This window comes from Mycteria americana, chromosome 1 (genome assembly GCF_035582795.1).
Source record: "Mycteria americana isolate JAX WOST 10 ecotype Jacksonville Zoo and Gardens chromosome 1, USCA_MyAme_1.0, whole genome shotgun sequence".
Classification (NCBI taxonomy): domain Eukaryota; kingdom Metazoa; phylum Chordata; class Aves; order Ciconiiformes; family Ciconiidae; genus Mycteria; species Mycteria americana.
Genome location: NC_134365.1, coordinates 74,552,122 through 74,578,285, shown reverse-complemented (window position 1 = coordinate 74,578,285; position 26,164 = coordinate 74,552,122). Strand labels below are relative to the sequence as shown.

General features: G+C 41.3%; 1 protein-coding gene across 27 annotated transcripts in view; it reads right to left on the bottom strand.

Annotated features, from left to right (window-relative positions):
- Nucleotides 1–26,164, bottom strand: part of SOX5 (SRY-box transcription factor 5) — a 723,931-nt gene that overhangs the window by 320,162 nt on the left and 377,605 nt on the right. For 6 of the 27 annotated variants that reach the window (XM_075506208.1, XM_075506178.1, XM_075506101.1 and 3 more), the window contains one exon: nucleotides 22,775–22,935. The exons of 20 other annotated variants lie outside the window; for them this stretch is intronic. The gene's annotated coding sequence lies outside the window, so the exon portion shown is untranslated. Of the gene's footprint in view, nucleotides 1–22,774; nucleotides 22,936–25,553; nucleotides 25,706–26,164 lie in introns of those variants that run through there. One more of the 27 variants, XM_075506225.1, reaches the window with a different exon arrangement.

Below are 26,164 nucleotides of genomic sequence, written 5' to 3'. Positions count from 1 at the left end.
TCTAATCTTAGCAAGCTTAAAGAAAGTCTGTTAATGAGATAAGAATATTTTCCTTTCTGCATATGTATTAACTGCTCTTTTTTTTTAGTTCAGAAAAGATGCTTGCAAATGGATTACTCTGGGATGTGTTCTTGCAAATTCACCAGTGTGAGTGCAGGTAGTATCAGGAGGGATACTGCTGGGAAAAATCTAGATAGCTGTAGGTTTTAAATTGCGCCTGCTACTTCAAATTGATATGGCCTCTCCCTTCAGTTCATTGTGCCTTTCTTCAGTTCAATGGCCTTTCCATTCAGTTCAATGATGTCTTCACTTCTTTATTTCACTAGTGGCTGAGCCAAATCCCACTCCTGAATACCTGTGAAGCATTTTCAACTCAAGGCTGTGCGATACGGAACATCCTTATTTTAGTGGGAACTGATGATGCTCTTACAGGAGCACATCCTTTGAGTTTCCTCAGTGGTATTTATTTTTCATTCTTCCCAGGCAGAGTACAACCTTTCATTTCAAATGAAACCCGTACTATAAATATCAACACTGTAGTCACTTAGAAACCTATGCTCATACTGTGTCAGGTGTTAACTTCCACCAAAATCAATGGAATTTAGGAATTTAAATCTCTTTAAGGATTGGGGATTTAGTCTAATATAATGAATTCTAAAGGTATTATTCTTTGAAACCAACTGGCAAATACAGTCACCAGAGAATATTCCTGCTTACTTTACAAACAACGCCTCACATATTCTACATTTTACCTAGGGCTGGTGAATCACCGATGGCGTAGCAACATCATCTATACACTTATGGTGAACAGCTTGACCCGTGACAGGCAGACACCTTCCCCATGTGCAAACCTCACAGCTGTGGTCAACAGATGGATTCAAATTCAACATATTGGGCTCGGAAAGGTGGAAGACTGACAACAGGTATTTTCCTGGATGTGTGCTCAGGACTCCTTCATCTGCTTCCCTAATAGCTTACATCAGTGCATGGAATTGTTCCCCTTCAGGTCATGATAACAAAGGGCACCAGTTCTTCCCATTTCAGATCAAAAGGAGCACTGTGATAGAGAGATCACCCTTTAGGTTACTATCTGTCCAATTAGATGGACTGTGATGGATTTCCCGTTGTGTAATTTGAGGAATTCAATTTTATGAACATACAGAATTTTGAAGCATTTAAAAATAACCTAAAAATACTGTCTCGCCCATTTTTGCAAGATACACACAACTTAAAATGCCATCGTTTTGCTACATGGCAAAACACTGATTACCAGTAATAGATTGATCCTTCAGGAAAAGAACAAGTCTTCTTGTTACAATACTGCCATTGTTGAGAGACAAGTTCCCCTGATAATCATAATCAGCACTTGATGTTCCAATTAACACTACTGAACATCTTTTTTTCAGGAGTATGTAAACTGAAACAGTACTCTTACTTTTCCTAATCGCACTGCTGCTCATTTGTGTATTTTAGCTCAAAGCAGGAATCTGGACTAAACTTATATTTGTCAAAATACCAGGACTTAAGCTCTGGCTGCAGGTTACACATTGCACATGTAATCACACGTATGTGTGCGAGAGAAATGGAAAAGCAATGGGAAGTCGGGAAGCAGAGCCATTTCCAGTATCACAGCCATTCTGCCTCTCCTCGTGTCTTCCCTCCCCTGTTTTATGAGCTCCTGGAAAGGGGAAGTCTGGGAACAGGCCTCCTCAAGCAGCAGTGCTGCTATGGTGTCCAGAAATACCAGGAAACAAAACAGAAGCCCTGGGGTCTAATAAACAACATGCAGTCTCCGTGGACTTTTATCCACTTAGAATGATTATTTTAACAGCATCCAAAAGGCTAGTGTATATACTGATACGGGCTACAGTAGCAGGGATTACGCCTTTGCCTCCAGAGTGAGCATATGGAGAAGCGTTACCCTTCAGTAAGGTCTGTGGAGACAAAGAGAAGACATGCATTAGACATGTCTCAGGCTCACAGCCAATCTTTCTTCCAACTTGGTAGGGAAGTCAGCTACCCGGTGCTTTCCTTCAGTTCACAGTAATAAACTTCTCCTGCCGTTTAGTTCTTACGCAGCATAAAATAGTTGCTCACATGAAGAGCAGTATCATATCAGTGTCCTGCAGTCTCAGCCCAAATACATCTTAGTGGCTGCTAATTGGTAGCTTGTCGTCCCAGCCCTTTTCCTAAATAGTAATGCTCACCTTCAAATACCCTTAAAATTGTCTTTGAAAATGAGTTCACATTGCTGCCATTGTTAGTTCAGAAGATCTATCCAATTTCAGGCTTTTCATGTTTATTAATTAAAAGGTGACTGAAAATGACATTATCAAAGCCTGCATTAAATTGCTCTCTTTGTTTTATGATGGTTAGAGGTCCCCAAATGGAATTGAAAAGGCCACATGTGTTACAATTATTATTTTTTTTTAAGCAGACACCACTTTGTCATCATATACTAGATTCAAAGCTAGAGGCCACAGCCAAACACACAAAAGAATAGCTGGCTTTTTTCTCTTTCAAATTATTGATATGTAAGAGAGAGGACAGAGTAATTGTTTAATCACTGGCACATTGCTTTAAATCTAATTCTCAGCACACACAGAGAAAACACAAATGGATGGAAAGGGCACTGAGGCATTTGAGTTGATTGATGGCAGGTCAGTGGCCAATGCACAATAGTTTAGATATAAAACGTAGCAAATTAAGAGCATCACATTCCAAAAGCATTATATGAAGCTGATCTCAGACAGATGGTTAATACTATTAAAACGTGGAAATACTAGCCAGTGTGCTCACCCAGCTGAAGTGTGCAATGTTATATAATGGATTGCACTGGGAAAGAAAAGGTAGGAAATTGAGGACGGGGTATATTTTTGCTACTCTTTAGAGCACTCGCTTTGAAGCGGTATTTGCTTATTTGAATAAATATTATGCTCCAGAAGTTGAGCCTTTCAATTAAAAAAAACGACAGTGTTACTCCTGAAAAGCAGCCCCAATGGCCTCAAAGAGTACAGGCAAGCCATCCAGCTTTCAAGCTAAATTCACGTACATCCTAATAGCACAGGGTAAGTCCACCTACACAGCAGGTAACTTTTTACATAGCTAATATTTTGTACCTACTTGCCAGGCACAGCACTCTACTAATCTGGCCGATCCACTTGGTCTCAATGAAAAGGCGGGAAGAAAGTCTCCACGGTTATTACACTCTCTGAAGTTTCCTGACCACTTCACGTAATTCGTTCTGAGAAGTCTGAAAACGCCTTTCCTTTCCTATTCCTATGATATGCATTAGATTTTAAACGTAAATATTTCATGTTTGCAAATCACAGGAGACCATACAGCTGAGCAGATTATAAAACATAGTAAAGTTTAGAACAACACATAGCAGACTAGTAGCAGGCACTCCTGGAGGTTTATGAGGACAAGGAGGCGCTCGTTTTCTGATCGCCCTCTGTGGATTTCGACGTCAGAGTAGCGCGAAAGAGCAATTATAAAGTTTTTAAAATGTATTATTAGGCTCTGGTTTGAATAGGTACTAGAGGAGAAAGTCGCTGTCAACAGCTGGAGAGTTAGCGACTGACAGAAGAATCAACAGAGCTCTGGAAAACCTCTGGAAGTGCAGCTGGACTCAGGATTGCTCATAGAGCTGTTCAAGCAAACTGTGGGAATTTGGGGGATACATTTTTTACATCTTTTTTTATGATGTAAGGTGTTACTGCTCAGGGCTACAGTCCCTGCTACTTTTTATATCCACATGAAACTCTGTGGGCTGCCAGGACTCGAGCACTGTTTCAATACTCAGATCTGAGAACTCACGTTATAAGGGAGGTACAGGCTTTCATGCATGTATGAAATGTGAGTTAAGAAGTTTCTTCAAATTATAGTTCTTGTGAATCTGTTCATGTAGGTGGAACCAATTTGGCTACTTACCAAAAGTGTATCAGAATCTGCCCTTTGATGGCCAGGCAGAAAAGATCAGGCAGCTCACTGCCTGATGAAGTGATTTGTTATGACCTAATTGTATATTTAGATGTAAATGTTGCCTTTGGATTTGCCTGTAAGGGCACAATTTGACCCTTTCCTTTTTTTTCCAGCTGAAATGAAATTATGCCTCAGTAACACATCCAAAGAAGTAGGAATTTGCAGTTGGCACCATTTAAGGATTAGTATTACCTATTGATATTACATTAATCAGATATTCCTCCTGTTCAAATGATTCAAATATTTTTTCAGGACAGAGAAAAGAAACATGACGTGTACTGGAAATTAAGATGTGACCCAGGCTTCAGCTGCAGCTTTTGCTCTTTTCTTGCCACTACCTAGCACAAATGACAGGATTGGGAGAAAGCCCAGCTAAGTACTCCTAGACCAGGGAAATGTACCAAAGCAATATATCACTCTTTGGTTACTAATTCTGAGTAGTGATTTCAATAGGACTGTTGCTTGTTTGCAACATTCAGCAAATTATATTCAGGATTAGGACTGATAATCCTGGTTTTGCCCAAGGAACTAAATGGTCCAAGGAATGAATTATATGGAGAACTACCTATTTGACTATAGTAGAAATCCATCATAAAAACAGGGCATTTCTGTAATACAGCGTGGCTGAACTTTGCTGCTGAGTGTGGTATAGCAGCTCTGTGAATGAACAGAGAATTTCAGTCCCTAGAGCTCAATTCATTAGCCTGCACAAGCATTAACATTATTTCTTTGAAACAGAGGAAGAATGGGACTATTTCACAAGTATTATTGGCTCCATATACATGTACAATATAATAGAACATACTACATTCATATATTTTAGTTGGAGATATCTGGCTATTAACAGGAAACATTTACAATTAAAAATACATTACCCTCACCTAAAAAGTTCTGGCTTAACAAGTGCAGACTGTTTTCATGATGCCTGGAAGTTTAATAGCCTCAGAAAATTATCACAGGTCAATAACATGTTATCTTCTATGACGGCTAACCATTTCACTATCCATTTATAAAATGATGCTTTTCTTAAGAGCACCAGGTCCAGGCTACAAGTTGCAGCTTTACTCCCTAGATGCACTGTTTTTCTTTTCAACCGAAACTGCAGAGAAAGTAAATACTGTCAAATCAGACAGTGTTCCAAACAGCCATCATGACAACTTCATCTTAGTATGTCAACATACCAAGTGTTTCTCTTAGATACCTCGATGGGCCAGATTCAATGACCCCAGAGCCAGAGTAACTTTCAGCGCTAGAAGCGGCTCTTCCTGCTGGCTAGATAAGAATAACAACAAAAAAGATGTTCCTTAGAGAAAATAAGGAAGACTGAAAGAACCAGTGAAAGAGGAAGAAGAATGGACATGCAGAGGGAGATGCTGGAAGGAGGCAAAATGGAAATGCAGAAAGAAAGAGGTTAAAGAAAACCACAGGACGTGTAGATAGTAAGGGAGGACGGGACAAGAATTTGAGCTGCGAGTGACTGAGTTTATACCCACAGCCCTCAAATTTTCAATCAGTCTCCTCTTTTACTCAGACTCATAAATACATGTGGCTGGCTCTGCCATTCTGCTGCCTGGCAGGACTGACTCTTCCCAAAGACATCCCCTACACTACTTTCAGAGACACTGAGGCCGCCCAAGATCTTCTTTTGCTGCAGGCCCAACCCTCTTTGAGCAGTTTCCTTTCACACTGGGCCTGGCAGGGTTTGTCTTTTTTGTCACACTATTAGATTCCTGCAGCCGCTCTGTAGTCACGTGCCAGCCACTACAGGCCATACGTGGTATGGAGGAAGGACGGTGATACGCCAGAAAGGAGTCAGGTAAAACTGCTACCTTTTTCCAGATGCACATTTAGACATACCACGCTAGGTAACTGCATTCATTCCTAGTCAAGAAAGCCCCTAGCAGCCAACTCTTGCCAATAAAAGCTACTGCAATAAATTTTTTTAAGTGCTACAGATATGGAAAAGCCTGAATGATCAGAAAGCATTTTTGGTTTGGTTTTTTTTTTGTTAGATCCAAGGAGACAAGCTGTTATTTTATTGCTCTGTGTAGATGCTCCTACTTTGATGGACAAAATGTCTAGAACAATTGGACCACAAAGTGACATAAATCCCAACAGAACAAAAATATATCCATTACCTACGGTATGTCCAGAATCAATCTCTGTGAGGGATGATTATGGTATTGACCTGAGATCTGTCAGTACATTTTCCTCTGAGAAGTCCCTAGTGCTTGTAGACAGGGCCCCTGTGGGGGTTATCTTTCATGTACACCAATATGAACTGAATACTAAAAACTTGCCTTGTGTGTGTGCTTTTCTTAGCCAGATTATAACAATTAATGTCTATTGAATTATTAGCTGGATACAAGTTGGGCTAAAAGCAGGGCGTGAAGGAAATTAATATATATGGTACAAAGAATCTATATCACCGAGAGTCCTCAGTGACTGAGGTGCTAAGCAAGTCACTCCACAATATAAGCCTTCTCACCTCAGTGCTCAGTCTACCTGGACAAACTCCAGTCAATATCTGAATACATTTGGTAATCAGGATGGCAGCAGAAAGAAATCAAAAGCTGAACAGGGGATAATCAACAACAGAAAACCCTTGTTGCCTAATGCATTGTAACTTCTAATTATTAGAAAGACCCTCATGTTCATCTGGAATTAATATAATCAGTTTTTTTTCAGATGGTCATGTGGTCTCTGGGGAAAATAGAAAAGAGTTATTGTATCTCCTTCAACAAAGGAAGATACATCCAGTCTGAGTGCAATAATTGCAAGTGGACTAACCGCACAGAATTGCCTTCAAAGATCACATCATAACCCAGACCCAAATAACCCATCCAAGCCAAAGAATTAATTCATGTACAAAAGCAGAGTTCTGCTGGAGGGAAGAAAAACCTACAGAACGCAAACCTTGTCATGTAGCCCAGCGTGATGCAGATGGAAGAATCACCCTTCTTGTTCCCCTGGACACTAACCAAAATAAAGTCAGGAATTTTAGTACTGACTAATAGGATTAAAACCAGGTACATGAAATTTGAGAATGTCTCCTGACACTTAAGGCTGTCTTGGCAGTCTGTTCATCACACAGGAGCAAAACCGTGATATAAGAAGCAATGTAACAAGCTGAACACAACAGCCCAGGGCCTCCGTGCAATCAGAATATCTCTATCATCCTGTTTTCTTGTACACCCAGGAAAACTGAGATCAGCTAAACAGTCCACAACAAAGTACTCGAAAGAAATACATGTGCTGCTCCTGTCTTTAAAGAGTCAGAATCCCAGCTCTCCTTGAAAATAAAAGGGAAATTCGAAGTGAGTTACTCTGCTTGCGAGACACACATTATCGCTGGGGTGACTGGTACCTCGCTCCGAAGAACGACACGACAAAATCTTTCTCTGGCCAGGATCCTCAGCACTCATATCACATACCTTGAGAGCCAAAGAGAGGAGAAGCTCACAGACAGGAGATGGCAAAGTTCCCCCAGGAATCCCAGCGCTCTACTCCATGTCAGTACAGGGTTGAGCATGTGTTACAATCCCAAAGACACCTGGTAATGCCAGATTTAGATTGCTTTCAGACCTTGTGATAGCATGCACTTGTGGCTGATCTCATGATACAGTTCAGACCGGGAAGCCACACTTCAATTTTGCAAGAATCAGTGGTTACCCAGCCGTATTCTGTGGAGAAGTATAGCATTTGGGAGACACCAAATTCCTCTGTATTTGCATTTTTAAAACACTTCCAGTCTGTCATAAAAGGTTTTTAAATTAAAGCACTTGCCATAGAGACTAGAACTGTTCATAATCAGCATAAACATGTATAACTACCTTAAACCCTTACACATGGACAAAGATGATTTTTACCTGGCATTCTGCAGCTGTTCCAAGTTTTAGCATCGTAACAGCTTAGAGGATGGGACATGGATTGCACATTACAGTGTCTGATGCATTAAAAAGGGGTTTTTTAGTCATTTTACAGTACATCTGCAGGAGACTACTTTCAAGCTGGGACTATCACTACATCAAATTGGAATAAATACATATTTTGCATGCTTATAAACACACATACACAAAGTACAAATATGCACACTGTGTACTTCTCTGTAAGAACTCAAAGAATTTTTCAAGCATCGGTTGATTAACCAAAGAAAATTGCAGAAATGGACACAAATGTTCCCATATCCACTCTGTAGTGGAGTAAAGTGAGGCAAAATCCCAACAGTGAGCAAATCCCTGGGCCCCAGACTGTCAGGAGTACTGAGTGCCAGTCCTCAGCCAAAAGCTCACCCTGGCTCTGCTATAGGGCTTGCTTCTGCCCCAGCACTCTTGCTGAAGATGCTACAAAGCACTTACTCATATTTAATCATGTAAGTACTCTGGACCTTGCAAGATCAAGCCTCAATGAAATATTTAAGAGACATGCATACAAAACCAAAGGTAACTGACATAAGGAGTAACCAGGGAGTCTAACAAATTGCTTTAAAAGAAAGGAAATCTTCATAATGACATAAAGAGAAAAATCAGCTTCTAAGGGGGAATAAGTAGAAAAGAAACAGTCAAATGTTTTATGTTTAAATCTGATAGACGTGCGCTCAAAACCTGAAATTTTGTACAACAAATATCATTGCAGAGGATGTGTGGACAGCTGAAACAATCACGTGAAAACTCAGGCTGCGGTGGGAAGCGCTGAGGTAACTTCAGCTACAGAGGCACAAAGGTTGCTCCTGTTTACCAAGTCCCATATAGATCTCATCAAGCTACTGTTAATTTCAAGAGTGTTTTATCACAGCTGGGAAGAATTCATACCATAGAAACTGTGGCTTTACAAAAATAGTGGTTTTTGAAGTATGCTAATTATTTTATAAGTATACAATGACTGAAAATACTTTAAAGGTAAACAGAAACAAGAGTGGATTGAGGCTGTGGCTTAAAATTGAGGTGGGAGACCTTTCAGTAGAAGAACGCAAACATTTTCAGCACAGCTTTTGATGGATTAATGCATTATGTTTCCTCTTCTTTTTTTTTTCCCCCCATAGAGTTGCATCAAAATTTAATGAGCAAGAAAATGTAAGGAAAAGGAAAAATAGCTATGGAATAATTTCGACAACAAAGATTTAGTGGCCACAAAAAATCCTGAAGTTGTCATTATTACTATTTATATTACATTAGCACTCAAAATATAATACACACTTTACAAACAGAGACATAATCTCTGTCCTAAAAAAAGGTTACTTTCTAAAGATAATGAGAATGAGGACCTGTACCTCCTTGCAAGATGTAACTTGTTGGGCTGGGTTTCTAGTCAACACCTATAGCTTTATTCACTGGTCAGCTGTGCAGCCAAACCAGCCATAGTTTTACGGCATGGTTGTTTCTGTCATGGAAATATATTAAATCAGATATGCAATGCCAGTTACAAAATACTTTTGAACTGGTTTGCTTTCCTTGTTTCTTCCATGCTGTTGCGAGAGAGGAAAGCTCCCCAAATCCCTCTGTTTCTATAGACCCTACAGGGGAATAGAAATAAACTAATTTAAAAGCAAATTCAGACATTTTAGTCTATGGATTGCCCTCATTACTGAGGCTTGCTGGTCATTCTCAGCAGCCTTCCACTCCCTCCCTGAATGCAAGGGCAGAACCATAAATGACAGAACAAGCTGCCTTCACAAGCTGAGGTACTCCTCGTACAGACTGCCCTCTCCTTTGCCTGATGTCCCAAGCCTTGCGTAATCTTGGTCAGTTTGAGAGGGAGATAGAGAGAAAATGATTACAGAGAAGGTCGCATCCCTTTGCTTATCTTGACTTTTCCAGGCCAGTTATTAATGTCATTTGCATCATCTGGAGCAAGGATTCCAGTATGCTGGAAACTCAGCAAGAATATAACCCAGGAAAAGAAAGGTCCAAACAGAAACTCACTCAGAAATTCTGACAAACATGACTAGAGGCATTGCTGTGCAACTATGATGTGCAGAACAGAATCCTGATGGACCAGTCACAATGTATATAAATACTGATAGATCAGATCTGCCCAAAGACGGCAAATTTGTTGGAAGACAGATGGATCTGTTGATGTTTAAATGCACAAAAAGAGACAGAGATCACAAATTGGTCATGCGGTTTGTTTCTATCCATCCACTATTGCAGTTCCCTACTCTTCAGCAGCACCTGAAGGAAACTGGAACCAGAGCCACTGCTCAGACACGATGATCTTCAATGTCCAAACAACAGCCAACGTAAAATTTAATTCAAGCCACACTACAGGGCATGTTTTCAGCATTTTTTGGGGGGATGGTGCTTGGGGATTTAACTGCAAAACTCCCATTATTAATAGAAGTCACACAGCTAAATCCCCACATACTATAGCGAAAATATCGCCTTACATTTCTCTCTGGTACCACTCCTGATCTGTGCTGACAGCTCTCTCATCATGAATAACATTATGTCAGGCTGCCCAATGATTCCTGAAACTGTCAACAATGTTTAAAGTCAAGTTCTCCAAACTTTTTAAAACTTAATCATCTTCACTCTGGAAGCATAAAAGTTGAATGCAATAGAAAATGTGCAGATTCACAGCAAGTTTTATTGACTTGCTGGCTAAAGACTTCATCTAGCTGCTGAAACATTTACATACCACAAAGCACTGTCTATAGAAAGACTGTCCTTAGAGGCCAGAATATACATGAGATGGCAAAAAGAGTTGAGAAAGTAACGAGAATAGTGCATAGTGTACTTGATTTTTACGCTAAATTATCAAAGCCTTCAGTCAATACAATGTATGCAATCAGTCTAGTTTGAGGAATTTTGTAACACCATATACAAGCACAATTGTGAAAGAAAAAGTCTTGAGAAATCTTAATTTCCTTGTCTTTTTCTGTTTAAATCTGACTTACAATGTCACTTTTCAAAGTGTGGAAGACCATCAATCCCTCCATTTCCCTTCATCTGTTTTTTCTTAATTACTGATCATCAATGTGATGAAAAGTTCCAGACTGAAAGCTTGAAGAAAGAGTAATCAATGTATGCAGGTCCACAGGCAGCACTAGTGAAGAAAATACCACCAAACAATTTTCTGAAAGGAAGCCAATCAACTTGACATTTTTAAACGGCTCAATTAAAAATAAGTACATATATAAGATGTTTCAAATTGAGTGCCTGGTAAATGTTGTATATACTTTAAACGCCTATGTTTTACATTCTTTTTTGTTACTTTTGCACTCCCCTTTTGTTGTCTAGAAAGGTGTTTTCAGCAAGAATGACATTAACTGGTACCCCAGACCTGCAAACTATTGACCTACACACAGCCAAGCACACAACTAAATATTAGCAGGATCAGGAGGAGAATAAAATCTCTCAAAAGCATATGCAACAAACAAGCAGATAGCAATGAACAGAAAAACTACTTTATTTCCTGCTCAGTTATTTATTGTACGTGAATTACAGCAGGTGCAACATTCCAAGACAGAAAAAAAAAAAAGATTTGCAACTAGAGGATGGCTCTGTAAACCTGCTCAAGGAGAACCACTGTGGGAGGGGACTTAACAGAGTACCATGAAATACCTACTGCAAAAAAACTCAACTGACTGCTACTTTTCCGTTACCAAATTTTTTTTTTGAAGTTCATAGTGCTTCCATGAAAACGAACCCTTCCTCCTGTCATCATCTATCACAGGAAGTATGTGCATGTTGGTAAACAATAAGCAGGAGACAAAATCCTAGCAAGCTCAAAACCCCTTTAACTGCCTGAATTGTACAGACAGGCACTCAAGAGTTCAGGAATTGATCCAAACTGAACTGACTTTCTGAGTCTTCTGAGATTCACCCTTTGTTATTCACAAATCTTCCAGTGTCTGTCCTTCTCTCAAAGCTGCAACTCCTTGCATCAAGTGATCACATCAGATCACGATAGGCTTCACTTTCTAAAATTTGAGATTTAGTGTTAATGCCCAGAATGCATCAGCTGAATGCAGTGAAGAAGTTCAGAAACAAAAAGGCAAAGAAAAAGGGATGCAGGATATATTAGTTTATAATACCAGGACTATTATGCCAAGTTTACATTTTGGGACTTAATTGATGATTTTTCAACAGTCTTTGCTGGCAACACTTCTATTTTATTCTACGGACTGTTGAACCAAAGCACATTAACGAAGCAGCCAATAAAATCTCTGTGCACTGTACTGAAGTCCTCTTCAAAGATCTCTAACATATGTTTCGTGAAGAAATAGAGGGTGTATCTGTCAGCTTCTCTCAAGAGCTAATAGAGAACAATTTCATTTGCAGAGGAAGGCACAGTTATTCTGCTGGTTCCATATTAACCTGGGAAACCCTTTCTACCAGGGATATTTCCTCAAAATCTGTTTCTACTGGTCTCTTTCACTTTTGAAGGAGCAGAAAGAGGTTGAAGTAGAACGGAGAAACAGTCTCACAGAGTGCGCACATGATAGGGCCTGTCTTAAAGAAAGCTCTCATCTGTAGGAAATTTATTCAGTCACGAGAATCTAAACATAGCTCCCTGTTCACAGAGAAAATAAAAATGACACACAAAAGAAGAAGTCCTCGCATTTTGGCACTGGGTAACCATGGATAAAAATAAACTAAGGAAGAAGTAAAAGTGATCAGTGACTGTTTCCTTTAACTCCTTTTCAATTGCCCGCAGTTGAGCCACTGATGTGGTGTGGCCTAGAAGGGGATAAACCAAATGACTATCTACAGCTCATGTGTATACAGCACACTGGTCTCTTCTACTGTATTTGCTACCTAAGTAACAGAGGAAGGATTTTCTCACTCTCTTTTCCTCCCCTCCTTTCTTCTCTTCTGTCAGAAAAGAGAGCGCTGTATTAGTGTGAGAGAGAGAGCGAGCGCGCGAGAGGCAGAGAGATGGTTACTCATTAGCACCAAGTTCTCCGATAGCCAACATGCACCAATAATTCTGTCATCTCAAGGAACCCAGCCACGGTGTGCATATTCCATGTTTGCCAATAACTGCACTAACATTCAATCCTGTACCATGTGAATTCCCTCTACCAAACAGATACAAGATACAACATTATCCTGAAACATGACTAAAATGTTTTTAGATCCAGCCTATATTGTTAAGTAGAACAATAATAACAAGGGAAATAACAATTAGATATACAGAAAAAAATTATTGACAGTGAGGGTGGTACAGCATTGGACAAAGTGCCCAGAAACTTAATAAGACCCTGAACAACCTGAACTAATTTCTGAGTTGGCCCAGATGACTTTCAGGGGCTCTTTCCAACCTAAATTCTGACTCTTCCTATGGTTTAAACAGCCAAACTGTCCACTGCTAGTGGCTAGTTGTGCGGTCACTTATGTGGCAGACTGGTCGCACATTTGCAACACATCCCATTCTCTCAGGGAAATTTCTCATTAAGTTGAAAGAGAAGGTAAAATTGTCTAAAGAAGTGCTAGACCAAGAGACGTGAACTATTGTGTCTTGTCCCTCTGAGTTCTTCACACCTCCTCAAACTCCTATATGAGAAATAATTACCAATTCTTTACTATAGAATAACACAGAAATAACACAGATCTTGGTTCTTGCAATGATTATTCAGAAATTGTTTTGGTAAAGGAGTAGGTTTGCCAAGGCAGAATTCATTCAGGGACTGCTTCGAGCTCTGCTGAATGTTTATATCAACTTTTATGCAACCTGACATTCCCAAAAAGAACTGACAGTAACAGACTGGAAATGCAGGGAAACCATTACACAACACAGAAAAAAGAGTTTCAAAACAAATGGAATTTAAGAGCTAACTTTCTTAAACTGGCTGTGATAAGGGACTAGCCTGAACAGAAACCCTTTGAGGAACTTTCAGACTAACAGCTCAAGATGACACTTGCTCCAAAATGCAACACGAAAGTTGTGATGTGAGGCTGCAGCAATATTCCCCTCTAGGTTTTATTTTGTCAGATTTGATGGACCCAAGCAGACTTTACACCAATTAGCAATAAAGACAGAAAGACCTTCCAGGAAAGCATCAGAGTCTCCAGGAGTAAGGTCCTGGCACTCCTCTCTGGAAATCTGTCCCCATCCCATGCTCCAGGCTGGTGTTAGGTGGGCAGCAGTCCAGTGGTGCCACAGCTTGTGAGATTGCAGGCTGCAGTGCAGAGTATCTCACCTGCACCATCTCAAAAACACCAGCTGGTTGGGACATTAAGAAGTCTCAACTGTAAACCGGGTCTATCTAGACAAGTATATAGTATTGCAGACCTTGGCAACAGTGCCAGGACATGAAAGGAAACGGGGTCTTTCGCAGTTCCCTTCCTTGGAATAACAGATCTCCTCCATTTCAAGAAAATGAAACAGATCTAAGCACCTACTTAGAAGTTCATACATAGAAACAGAATGCCTTGTTATGATGACAGGGGCACAGAATTGCCAATAAATGCTCCAGCTTTTATACTGGGGCTGAGGCAGACATTGATCTTTCCTGAAACTTTAACAATTCTCCAGAGGATCCTTCCATCTCTGTAGCTTCAGGACTCAGCAAAGCTCTACATGCCTGGGCCACCCTGGAAATTTTTTCTAAAAAGCTTCTTTTTTGATTCTTGATTCCCGATCTTCTGAACACAAGTGAAACCGTATCAGACTGAGATGTACTCATTTCTCCCTAGCAGTCACTTAAACTGACATTGCATTTTCTTTATTTTTCTCTTTCCTTGATAATTCCTAGCCAGAGATAATGCTCTCTGGTGACTAAACGCATACGCAGCACATCCCAGTAGGAGTCATATGACTTTGTTTTTCCACGTTATGATGTCTGTTTAAGAAGTAATGGGCTCTGTCCGCACTCCATCACTGTCAACCTTTTCCGCAAGATGTAAAAACAGTGTAGGCCAACCAAAGTTATTAAAGGCCCCCTCCCCACCCATCTCTAAGAATAGGAAGGCTAACCCTAGAGTGTCTCCAAATTATAATGTAGTTCAAAGTAACATCTTTCCCTAACTTGTTATGTGGAGTCATGCTGTTTCTCCCTAATAATGGGTGAAGATTTCCACCCCCCCTACAATTTTGGAGCGTTCTTAATGATTCCTTCAGAATGAGCATTGCTACTAAAATACAAAAATGCTATTTAAACAAACTTGTAAAATATTCCTCTTCCTTTCTTTATACTGTTAACAGTCTCTACTTGCTACTTCACTCCCCAAACCTTTCCCTCAAACAGTACCAACTGTGTCCTGAAGAGTACTGTCCCTTCTCTGTTTTGCACAGAGATAACATACAACCATCTTTCCTCCCCCGCCTCATCTTAACACATTGCAGAATTACTGAGGACATTCTCCTCAGAGCTTGTAAAACGACGGCTAACACTGGGCTAATTGTCTGTGAGGTGACAACTGCTCCATCCAAACGTCTGCAAAACATCTCAGCAAGTCTCCTCAATTAACAAAGTCAAGTATGATTGATTTAATTTTCACTGGAGAGTTCTCAGAAGAACCGGTTCAGGTGTACCCAACAAGGCATTTATTGAAACAGAATAGGTAAGGATTAAATGTTCTGCATTTATACAGAGCCCTGCATCCAAGCATCTCAAACTCTTCGTAAGTCTTCAATTAATTAGGACTCAAGTTATCCTCCATGGTAGAGAAATATAGCTTTGCCTACTTTATAGGTCAAGGTCTGAGGCAGAAATAGGCCAAATGAATTGGCCAAGATTCCACAGAAAGCACGTGGCAGAACTGGAAATTCAAATGACTTCAATTCCAAGACGCCTCACGCTCCCCACAGGAAAAAGGACCTTCAGGACCTTCATTCATTCTTTCCTCCTGAATATTTGTGATTTTTTAACATGATGACTGTCATTTCCAGTCGGAGGGAGCAACGCACCATCACTGAAGCAGCTCTTAGAAGCTTCTTTAGAGGAAGAAAAATATAACAGTACTTCAGAGCAATGCAGAATAGGAGGTTTAGGGTTGTTAACCTGATACTTGTTCTGATTTTATCAGCACAGTCCAGGTTTGGAAAGCTCAGATAAGCTAAAATTGGTAACTTTGATATTTTTGTGACTTTATGTCATCATCCATAACACTACCAGATAGCAAAACATTATACATGATGACATAACACCTGGAGAAAGCATTATGCTTATCAAAAGGCTGTGGGTTTAGCCAATTCAGTTCAAGAGCTCGTGAGCATTTCTGAGCTTTTAGCCAGGCTCTATCAGCTCTGGTTATTACCTCCGTCCTTTTTCTGGCAAGCTGCTCCAAAATAAGAAGGCAATAACGCGGCTGCATTGTCTACCCTATGCAAAAGCCGTGCAAGGGTTTAATAGTTTGATGCACAACAGGAAAGATACAGGTCGCTGTCGTCTGTTAAACCATGACCTTGTGAAGGTAACCAAAAAGAAATTAAAAAAAAAAGAAAATCAGACTGCCCTGCCTTCACAGATCTCTGCCTTTTGTGTGAAGGCAGCTACAAAACATGTGTCAGGGAAGCCACAATACTGCTAACAAGAGACGCTGGAAGAAAAGTTGTCTCTCTCGCTCAGAAAAACCCCATCACATCTACTGTAGACGCTCCTAGTCGGCGACTGTTTAGTCAGAAGTTTTAACCGACTCCTTAAATTCACCATCTCGGGGCCCTCGCTGCTTAAGAAAGACTACGGGGTGTTGAGAAGCACAGTATATTATTTCATTAAGTGCTTTTCGGGAGAAGGGGATTTAGAAGTAAAACTGCTGGCTTTGTGTGGCAAGGTTATGACCTTTGACAACTTTGGAGCTTATCTCTTTCATCTTCCCACTCCCCCGAGACCCCGAACTTGCAGAGGGATGGAAGCGGGTAAGCCGGGGCCAGACAGAGTCCAGCATTGTTGTGGGGCTGCCTCCTCTCCCTCTCCCTCTCTCCCCTTCTCTCTCTCTCCCCCTCTCCCTCTCTCTCTCTCTCTTTTTTCCCCCCTAAACAAAACAGATCTGAACTGAGCCAAGGAAACAAAAATGTATTGTTCCTCGCAGATGGAAGCGAGTGTCGCCTAGGTAACCAGATTAATCTCCTTTTTCTCTCCCTTCCTCTCTTGTAGTGCGGTAATCGGTGGGCTCTTTTCACAAAAAAGCCAGCCTCAAAGCTGGGGCTCTAACTAGGTTCCTAATTAGCTGCAATTTACAATGAAGACAACATGATGAGATAATAGAAATTTGCAAAATAATGACATACCTCAGCAAAATATTCCTCCTCCTAAGAACCATTTTTATACAAAAACAATAAAGAGGGCCCTTCTAAAGCAAAGCTGGAAAATGGTGGTGTATTATGTGACACAGAACATTATTGTTCGCCTCTTGTTCCCCCAATCAACAGCTTATTGTTTGGCATCTTAAATAAAAATGACTCAAATACAGGCCACATAATGATCTCCATTGCGCTAATACACTGTATATACAGAGTAGTCAAAAATGTACCCAAGCCAAGGCCAGTGGGGCTGATAAAGTACCGGGGCCCAGAAAGGTAATTTACAATACAATGCACTAACTATTATTACTGGTCTTAATCACACATATCTTTCTGATTTCTGTCAGGATGCGCTCTGACATCAAAAAGGGCACCCGAACAGGGGGCAGCTAGTTAATGAAATATGATGGATCACATTTGTTTTCATGTGGTGGTTAGCTCAAACGAAGCAGCCTCCAGACTGTTAGCCAACAGTCTTCTCTTGTGCGACATCAAAGGCTCCCATTGACGGGGGGAGAGGGAGGGCGCGGGAAGGGCGATCGTGGGGAGACAGCGCAGAGGGAGGAGCGCCGAGCAACTCAAAGGACCATTAATCGTAATCTCTACCTTATGTCCGAAATGGGAGAGCAGAGAAATGTAACGGGCCGGGGCTGACCTGCCACCGATTTCAAGGAGAAGGAGTGTCAGCACCTCCACGCCCGGTGGAGGAGTGACAGAGCCGATGCCTTGCCGCTGAAATTTGGCATTTTGCTGCACGAGGGTGGCTTGTCATTGCAGACGTGAGGAGCACATCCCCGTGCCCGCTGGAGCTGGATGGAGAGGAGAGGAGAGGAGAGGAGAGGAGAGGAGAGGAGAGGAGAGGAGAGGAGAGGAGAGGAGAGGAGAGGAGAGGAGAGGAGAGGAGAGGAGAGGAGAGGAGAGGAGAGGAGAGGAGAGGAGAGGAGAGGAGAGGAGAGGAGAGGAGAGGAGAGGAGAGGAGAGGAGAGGAGAGGAGAGTCCAGGGCAGTTTTGATCTCAACAGAAATGTTTCATAAATAGCAACAGATTGTCTAAAACCATCAGGAATAACAGCAGCAGCAACAAGAAAAGTCATTCCTTATTTATTTGTGGACTCATCACCGTTGACTGTGGCAGCTGCAAATATTCAAGAACTACTGATCAATGGATTGTCCCTTAAATAAATGCAACTACAGCCACTTTGGGCAAGGACAGGAAAGCATTATCATGCACCCTGACCTGGTCTTTTGGTTCCTGAGTATGGCAAGAAGCCTAACTTCCTTCACAGAGTAATTGAAAGGAATCAGAAATGTCATATTATAGAAAGAGCAAACAACTGCTGAAAACCACCGACAGGGTACCTGGCTGTAGCTGTATAGCAAGGTCCTGCAAGACAGTTTACAATGAGGGTTAGCCATCCAAAGCAGCATTATAATACTGCTGCCATCTGTTTATACAACTTCTTTCATCTTTAAGGATCTCAAAGCACTTAAATGGTATTATAAGTTTGCTGAGGAGAGCTGCTGAATACATTAATGATGAACATTATGCTATACAAGAATAAGGAAAAGAAGCAGATTTTAGAAGTACCCCAAATATACCCATTCTAATGACCACTGCCATGAGATTTTAAACAGGAGACAGAACAGACTGGACTTTGGGTTTTAAGATGTTATTCAAAACACTCACACAAGAAACACACAGGGGTACCCATTCATCCCAAGCCCCTTTGGAAGTGTAATGTGACACCTTTAAACCAACGACAGTGAACCTTCAAACAATAATTAAAAAAAGCAGCACGCAAATTTAAGACACAGAACGGCATTGAAAGTAAGCTTCAATTCTGGAATTGTGTCTGCTATAAACAAACATACCCTGGTCTGCAGAGACTTCTAGGAAAAAGAGAACAAGGTGGACAAATGGGAAGCATTCAGACTTTAAATGGAAATAAACAACAATAAATGATTGATTGACGGTCAGATTCTGATGTGCTTACTCATACTTAATACTATTCTCTCCATGTAAAGTCTGATTCAATAGCAGTACCTGCAGAATAAAGTGTTATTCAGTGCAAGAGCATCAAAACTGGTTCTGAAAAACAAAATTATGTGTAAGGTACTTGAACTGCCAGTAAGGCAGCCCTACTCCAACAAATGCTGAGCATCTTCTTATCCCATTGACTTCTCCCTGCACGGGAGCTGGCAATCTACCAGAAGTATCCTGACCGCAGGATCAGGCAGCACGTAAGAAAAGAGCAGGAAAGCCAAGAAAATGGCGTTGAACCTGTGAACCCAGTTCAGTGTAAATCCTGTGTTGACATGACTGAGCATGGAAAGAAATGGAGTCACTGGTGCTTCTTTGCAGCAACTGAAGGCCAGACCTTGTGTGTTAGTTTGATTTGTGTGTAAGATTTGTGTGTTAGTTTTTGTTTCCAGGTACTACATACATTTCTATGGAAGACTGAATATATAGCCTGTTCTTTTCAGGCTCACCTAAAAAAGCAGACTCAGTTTACTATTTAGATTTCTAAACACAGAAATAAGCTTTTACCTGGAGCATTTTTCTCCTTTGGAGCTTATACCCTACTTTTGCTTAATCTATCTAGAGGTTTTGTCATTGCATTCGTAGATAATCCTGCATGGAACAGTCACCATGCACTGAGAATTCAGAAAAGCAGGAACAGCGTTGCTGCCCTGTATATCCCGTGCCAGAGTTAGAATGGCAGCTCTGTATCTGTGCGGCCTGGTATGATTAACACTGGCTTGCCGTTTTACACAGAAACATTAACTCTTCCAAGCAAGCGCTTCCTCCATCCATCTAGCTCCTTGGATGGATGAAATAACTCAGGAAGAACTAGTTTCCCACAATTACGGAGCTCTATCTGATATTGCAGGTGCACAACACAAATTGAATTCAATGGGATTTCTGTATATTCAGCAACTGAAGGTTTGGGACCTTAACTACCAACCTTTCTCCATAACAATCATATCCAATGTACTGCAATCATAAGAGGCCAAAACACTGGGCCTGATCCTGCAATATGAATCTGGTCATCCTTATTTGTTTTTTTTTAAGCTAACAGAACTATTTGTGCAAATAAATGTTGCAAGGCTGGGCGCTCAGTGCATTTGCTTTTCCAGCAGCCCGAGTGGCTGGCACAGGCTGAGTTATCCAGCATGAATCTAACTGAGATCGTCTCCACCGTTCCCCTGGAATAGCACCTGTGCCTTTCTGGCCCTGAACTGCTCTGACAATACAAATTTACAAACAGCTTTTGAAACATGACTCAAACATCCCTCAGTATGAGCTAAATGTGGTGTGTGACACAACTGGCTCGCCTTTATTTTATTATCATTATTACCACTTCCAGGCTTTGGAGAGCTGTGTCTCTCAACACATTTCTTTAGCATTTCTGATAGCCTTCAATCTTCCTGCATTTTCTACCTTTGAATCACTAGCAAACAGCAAGAAAAACTACATAAACAAATGGGTTCACGCAGGATACAAGAAAATCCATGCAGCTAACTTAAGTTTAATCTTCTTCAACTCTTTTCCTCCTTCCTCTACCCTTGCCCCTGCCCCCCAGGGGAGGTGGGAGGAATGGTTTAGATCAATAACCAAAGGCTTCAATTTTACAAACTCTTGAACCATTAGAGCTCTGAGTCCTCGGTGCACCCGTCATAACCTCCCCCACCCCAGCACGCACACATACACGCAGGCACATAACACCCATATAAAAGAAACACTCCCAGCCTGGCATTAACAATGTTCATTCAGTGCTCTTTACTTAAAGGAAGAAAACAATTAAGTGAAACCTTGAAGTAATCTCATTCTGCCTATTTAGCCTCTTCATCCCTCAATGTGTGGTTAGTAAGTGTTGCAATCAGGGGCTAAGGCCTGCTATCATTCGGCCTTAATTAAAAAAGACACAAGCAGTGGAGCTGTGAATTAAAAATGTAACAACGCACTACCCCTGATTAATTCGAGGCTCATGTTGGATTAATAACTCCAAACAAAGAACAAAAGGAAATTGTTATGCGAATTGCAGCCCTCCCAGGCCAGACAAAGGTCAAATCACAGGATTTCAATTTCATCCGGAGTCGCTTAATCAACTCCCTCGGAAGGAAGACCATATGCAGTCCTGAAAGCTACCCATTGTAGTCGTGTTGTCACTGGACCTGAGAGACGGCACAGAGATAATCCCAACTATTCCCCATCTTTTCTCCTTCTTGGCTGTTTCTTTTCTCTTTTTCTTTTCTTTCTCATTTCTTTTTTCTTTTTCCTTTCTTGTTTTAAATATGACAAAACCCCTTCATTAGGGCTAATGATCAAGGAATAAGGACGCTATCTGTCAGAAAGCAGCTTTTGTGGCTGCTGCCCCGTGGAAGCACCCTAGCTCTCACTGCCCATGCATCTGCAGAGGCAGCTCCTCATTTTGAGGGGGGTCGTCTCTGACAGCAGAAGCCACATACTGCTGCGCTTCGGCGTGATACAGTCACAACAAACAGCACTTGGGGAGGGCCAGGGGGGCACAATAGGATGCGCCGCACACATTCAAGGCACTGCCTATATCTTAATACAGAGGTCCTGTGGGTACGTTAGCTGAGGAAGAAGGGTATTACGGCCCTGAAGTCCTATCTCTAACTGAAATTAAGCCACAGAGGATAGAATCACATATTTTCTTGCTGTTCACCCCCAATAAAATGATGATGGAGCAAAACAGCCCTCAGTTTTCATGAGCTAAAATACATTGTCCCTCCAGACACAGAGCGTGCCCTCCACTGCCACCAAACATGGCTTCTCAAGTAACTCGCATGGCAGGGCGTTTTATATGGATTGCACAGTTCATCCTATATAAAGAAAAAAGGAAAGCCCAGGTCTGCCTAGGAACCTGGCACCTCATGCCCAAGAGCAAGTATAAAAGCCTATAGAAACTGAAAAGGAGCAAGAAAGAAGCTTCAGGGTGGGGATCTGCAACACGGAGTTCGTTCCCACCCTCACGGCCTTCCTGAAGGGCTCTGCCCATCAGCCCAGTAATGTCAGTTTGCCACACAGCTGTCTGCAGCTGGCCCAGCCTGGATGGTGCAGGTGATCTCTCTCTCGGCCAGATCCCTAGTGTTTATACACAACATTTCAAAAGGCACGCTGGAATTTCTCAGGGGTTTTTTTTGTATATGTTCTGTAACAGCAACACAGTTCAGGACCAAATTTACTTTCTCCAGGAATCAGCTCCAGCAAGGGTCCAAGAGGCAACAACACTTCCCACCTTGATGTCGATCTCTTGCTTAACTCAGACAAATTTCTCCTGATTTACATGGAAATTAGATACAAAGATTTAAGAAGCAGTCCTCTTCTACTCTCAAATTCTGGTCCCAGATATATTCTGCGTATGTATTCATTACTGTAGGATTGCTGACAAATGCACCATGGCTCTGACTTGATTTTGCCAAAAGAGATACCTTAAAGCCCAATAAAACTACCAAAACCTGGTACTGGTACCTGGCAGTGCATCAGTAGTTTCAAAACCTGAAGGCACCGATGAATAGGGTTAGGATTCACATATTAAAACACCTTGGGAAATGCAGATTCTGGAGAAGCCTCTTACCTGTGTTAGGCGCTGGAATAAAATTGCAGGTCACTTGGTGAACTTAAAAGAAGATCCTGTTTTGACTTTCAGCTTGGGATCATCTCCACTCAATTCTGTCACAAACTACACTTGGTCCTCTTTCCAAGGGGCTGCTTACACACCTGCTGTCTCTGAATTAGCTGTTGAAGGGGAAGAAGTGGTTTGTGAATTGCCCCATTCTGAAGCCCTTTCCCACTCAGAAATATATGCCAGCTTTAAATACTAACCCAGTAAATGACTATTCAACTTCTCTGTTGCTTTCCTTTTAAGTATCTGTTCACTTTTGCTTTACATATTGATTTCGTAGCATGCAACCAAAATTAAGATGAAATACCTACTATGCCATGGAAAAGGAGAGTCACATACTCAGAAACCCTTTTGCCTGTGTTACGCAGAGTCATTAAATCCAAATTACATGGAATGCAAATTCTGTTAGACATAAATCCCTCAAACGTTCCACCAGCTCCAAAATGTAAGTGTAATTTTGAAATCTGTTACTATTAGAAGCTCAGTGACAAATGATATTATGTGCACTACCAGTTATCGTAGCTACTTCCACTCTTCAGTGCAAAAGTAAGATCTAAGCTTTAAATGCCCAGCTTCAAAACTTTAGCCCGCTTACTAGTCTGTAAAAGATGGCAGCCTGTGAGCACATCCCAGTAAGAAGAAATGGGAGAACAAGCTTGTCCTTTTCCATTATTCCTATTACAAGTTCTATGGAGCAGTTCTTCATCTCCTCGTCTCAAAGAGACACCACCCTCTTGGAAAAATCCTCCTGCTTTATAAAGAATTCTGAACCTGAAGTTGTTATTATTCTGTGATACGAAACAATAATTCATTGCATATAGTAGAGTAGAGTCAAAGACTTTATAGTGCTTGACTCCATTGTAAAAATCTTCACTGGGAAACACTCTGCAGCACCTTTTGGGAAAGTGACTGTCTAGTGTCACTTTCATGTTATTCATGTTAGTTCATTCATGTTATTTCTTTATGGCAAGGCAAGCAAAGGGCTCACTTCCCTAAAATCCAAATGGAGTCCACTCAGGCTGCACACCAGCATCCTGCAATACTGTTTTACATGAAGCTTCAACTTCTTGTGTCAGCTGAATATAGAAGAATTTCAACTTTCGTGTTTAAAGCTAGTTAAGCTTGTAGCCTTCAGTCTAACAGGGGAAAGACTGGCCACACATTTCCAATGTATTCTAATTACTCAAGAACAAATACGAGATTTTATCCAACAGTTAGCACACACTCATGAATTTCAGGGCCTAATTTCATAGCCCTGGTCCCCAGGCCCACGAAACGTCATTACTCCTCTCAATACAGGACACGCACCTCTCACTGATCGGAGAATGGTGTGCAAAGAAATGCAAGACAAAAACTGATGTGTCAAGAAAAAATAGCTCGGTATTTGGACACTGTAGTGACCAAATACATCCACTGCTATTGTAATACAAAAAAGGCACCTAAAACAGCTTTCTTCTGCTTTCTGTAGAAGAAGGCAGGGACAGGTAGGCATTGGGCATCTGCTCCACCCCCAACCCAAAGGCCAGCACAGGCCAGCTGGCCAGCAGCTCCTGTACCTTACGTCAGATGAAAACCAGCTACAAATCTGCTGCGGATGGTGAGGAGAACTTATTTAAGTGGCTGCAGACTCAACCAGCCCCTATCGCCAAGTTTGGCACATGCGTTCTGCGTCTTGAAATCAAACTTTGCCCATCTTCATAGCTCCTGCCTATGCTGCTGAGAAGAACAACTTCCAAGCAGCTAACTCGTGGCTGGGGACAGGCATAGCCTAAAACCTTCCCTATATGCAGCTATGCTGAGGCAGATGGGAAGACAAGGCAAGCCCCAGCTAAGCTACACCTAGGGCCCAGCAGACTGCCCTGTACTCCCATGCAATCCCTCAAAACTGAAGGTGGCTTGGAGCCCGTCCCATTCTCCTTGCTTCTTTCAGCTACCTCCAAAGACCGAAGGGGCCTATGGATTTTTATAAATCCCAAAGCATCAACAGCAGGCAAGCATTTAAAGCTGCCTTCAACTTGACTTGCTATCTTCTTTTCAGTAACCATCTCAAAGCTGCGTACCTGTTTCTTTAAGCAAATAAACCAACAAATTTCTCTGGTTTTATGTGACATTTTTTGCAGTCCTCTCCCTTCACTTAGAAGCTCCCTCTTTCTCTTCCCTTCCACTCAAACAAGCCGCCGGTGAGAGATATTCCTCCTCTGCAGCTCCTACCAAATGCGCAATAGCTTTCATGTATCTCTGCCTCACTGACCCTTCATCTCTTTTCAAATCACAGATAAGAAACAACATTTTCTTATCTTGCTAAGAACTGGGAACACTTTCCACTTTTACTACAATATTACCCACAATATTACCCACCTCTATAAAGCAGTCTAAGAGAAAAAAAAATGCATAAATATGACAGTTTTCTGCCAAATTCCAAGCGACAATTAGGACTACAGTTTTTCAGTGGGTAGTACTCCAAACCATACTGTAAGCGAGCAGCTGTGTCAAAAGATTAAATACGACGGGACATGCAGAGAAAACCAGTTATGTCAAGCCCATTTGTCTGTCTCCAAAAAACCCAACCCAACCAACCAAAGATAATGTGGGTTCTTCTATTCACCTTACCAAAATGCCACTTCGGTTAGAAAGATAAAATCAGAACACAGCAAATTAGGTTTTATTTATGGATAATTTTTCCAAAGAAGTCCAGCACCTTTGCTTAAGCTCAACTTAGAGAATTGCACACCATTTCTGAGAGCTGCTGGGCAGCTGCTGTGCTCCGTCACGAAGGTGGCTCCTCTTCAGTACTGGCTGGCATTAAGCAGGGCAGGATACACAATCCTTATTCCCATAAAGCTGTTTAATATACATGAGTAGTCCCATTGATATCAATAGGAAAACATGTACTGTAAAAAAAGTAGTGCAGGAGAATATTTACCTTTCTGCAATAAAACCCCACAACAGATACATCCAGTCTCAGCACACTAGAAGTTACCTTCCAAAAAGCCCAAACAATAATTGCCAACATAACCACATGGATTACGTATTCTTAGTTTATGGAAAAAGTGGAGTAACATCTTGTATCTTTGGTAATATGACTATTGTCTGATTTTTTTTTTTTAATTGAAGAAATAGGTTTAATGAAAACAATTTGTGGGAAAAGTTTTTCCTACTTAAATAATTAAAATGCAACAAACAAGAAAAATTTCAAGAAAATATCTCAGTTTTGACAAAATTTCCCTGGCAGCTCAGACATGCAGAAGAGAAGTCACAGCAGCTAGAGAGGCTGGACCTCCAAATCAAGCAGAACAGAAACGTAACCTGTTTCTACCACACCACCACTACCACTGTAGCTCC